The following is a 2,651-nucleotide window of genomic DNA, read 5'->3' as shown; positions in this document are numbered from 1 at the left end:
AAACATCAAAGGCTCACAAAGAATCAAAAATCCGTGTAAATATCTAGGTACCAACGCTTAACCTCAAACTGAAATCAAGAAAGATTCAACACAAGTTTAAACAAAACTAACTTAACCAAACACTACTAAGGACTATAAGGACTCGGACCTCGTCTAAATGATGAAATGCAAGATATGTAACTCAATAAACCTATTGCTCTGATACCACAATTGTCACACCCCAAATCCGGGCATGACCGGCCGTGGCCCACAGGGACTTAGCCCAAGGCACACGTAAGCCTAAACACGAATCCAATCACATTGAACAACTGAACAATAGTCTAATAATAAATAACCAAAACTCAATCCAGACATGTCACAATTATAAACGGCAAAATCAACCGTAATAAAAAAAATCATCCAAACTTATGGGATATAAACAACCCACCTATCAAAAATAATCCTAAATGAACTTCGATAAGAATAAATATAAATATGCACAAACTTGACATAACACTCTAAACTAAAGGAATGCCCTAGAGGTCCATGCAATTGAGTCCCCGCTACGCCATGAGTCCACTCTAAGTCCTTCTAACACCTGGAAGTGATAAAAACTAAGTCAGCTGATAGCTCAGTGAGTAGCAACATGGATAGTAAATACAGTTTTGAAAACAGGGTTCAATTCCAAAATAAGTTATATATCACAGAAACTAGATTGGCATACAGTTTGGTAAATACAATCTGTTTCAAAAAGAAGGTTACACAAATCAACACTTAAAATACTCATGTCTCGCAAGAACATGATAAACGACATTTTCCACTTAAAACAGATTATAACATGAACACCAATAATTTTCTGGGTACCAATAAAAACAAATAATCTGCCACACATTTCTCAGGCTATAAGCCCCGTTGGATCCAATACCGAACTAAGAGTCATCCTCAGGGTGGCACCTGGGCCTTTTCTCAAAGACGATCCGATTGAAGGTCACCTAGTTGTTTTTAAAGGTCTGTTCCTTACAATCGTTGAGCACTAGAGTCATCACGGCCCAACCCGGATCTGTTCCCTAGTGGCCAGAGTCACCACACACAGTGGAATAATTTCCCTGGACTAAATACACACATGGTCCCAATAATCAATACACATCAGTTTCGCAAAACATGGTAGTTCATCATTATAAACATGAGACCAAAACAAATAGTTTACAGTATGCCAAGTTCACACATGTTTCAGAAATAATTTGATTCAATTGATAATATAATAATTTATCAAAACAGTTTAATCATGAAACAACAATTTAATTTTCCAACAGTTCAGGGTAGGGGAACATTTATAAAAGTATGTAGCATGAAACTACTCACCTGAAACGCAATAATATAATCCTCGAATAGAGTGTAAAAGTCCAACTAGTGGCCTGAACCAAGTATAAAAACTACGCGTCACAACTAATTTAAAAATACTAAAAAAAAATAGGAACTAAGTAATCTTAAACTAAAACGCACTAACACGGCTCAATCCAACTCAACGTTACTCTTAAATATTACCTAAGTTCATATTCTTCAAGGTCTAAAATCACCCAAGACATAGATTCCGATCGAAACTTAACTAAAAATAACTTTAAGATGAAACAGTGTTTTAAACAAGTTTTCCCAATCTATTCGCTAACTTTGAAAATTAAAAAATCCACTCCACGCTATTCGAAAAATTCCAATAACCTCCAGATATGATCTAATATATCCTAAGTTTCAAACCCAATTGGTTTCACTTGATTTGCTTATCAAAATAATTTTTCTACAATTTATTATATCCAAACAGGTTGTTTTCTGCAGCACTTTAAAGAAATTGACGGTTCTCTTAATATACACGAGCAATCAATGCAAGGCCAAAAACGTATGAAACTAGACTCGTAACCGGTTCTAATGACACTAATTTGATAATTTTTGGATTTATACCCAAAGAGAACAACAATCCCGAATTTACTGTTTCGGACTGGTTTCCTGGACAGATTTGAATACCTCAATTTATATGGATTTCGACTCCCAAAAATTATGAAAAAATTCAGATATGCAATTAAATGTGTAATTGATCTACTGTAAAAATTTCAGATTAAAATTCATCCGTTTGATATGGTTTCTTGATTTTTAAAATTTGTGACTTTGTACAGAATTTTTGGACTGAAAATTACACCCAATCTTTACACATAAATTTAGCTCCTCAAGTTTCTTAATAGGATATCTATATACACAATACATAAACCTACAACCTCTCCATCAATGAACAAAATAATTATAGAATAAGGATGAAGAACAAAAAGAAGAGAAGAAAACCAAGGAGGGCTAACCTTTGATGATCACACACAACACAACACACCCAAAAGTTCTTTGATTGCAACATCTTCTTCTTTTTTCCTTCTCTCTAACCCTCTCCCGTGGCTGCTGTTGTTGCCCTATGTGGTGAACAAATAATAGAGTAGGGTTTGTGTTTATTTTATTTTATACTAGTGGTGGGCACACTTAGGTCAAATAGATAGATAAATATACAAAATACATATATAAGTTATATGCAACTCAAATGGTAGGAGTCTTGTATATTAACCTTGTGGTCTAGAGTTCAAGTCACACCCTCCTCTCTCTCTATTTTTCTTTTTTCATTTTTTTATAATAAACCTTGT

The 2,651-nt window shown here is 34.3% G+C and overlaps 1 long non-coding RNA gene across 1 annotated transcript; it reads right to left on the bottom strand.

Moving 5' to 3' along the window:
- Positions 1-300: 300 nt before the first annotated feature.
- LOC145792966 (uncharacterized) lies at positions 301-2,446 on the bottom strand. Its single transcript, XR_014333299.1, has 3 exons — positions 2,322-2,446; positions 1,342-1,394; positions 301-577 (listed from the first exon to the last, which is right to left on the bottom strand). It is a non-coding gene; the product is annotated as an uncharacterized LOC145792966 (long non-coding RNA).
- Between the last annotated feature and the right edge of the window lie 205 nt (positions 2,447-2,651).

Source organism: Camellia sinensis, chromosome 6 (assembly GCF_055761805.1).
Source record: "Camellia sinensis isolate YWXY chromosome 6, ASM5576180v1, whole genome shotgun sequence".
Classification (NCBI taxonomy): Eukaryota; Viridiplantae; Streptophyta; class Magnoliopsida; order Ericales; family Theaceae; genus Camellia; species Camellia sinensis.
This window is presented reverse-complemented; position numbering and strand designations above follow the sequence as displayed.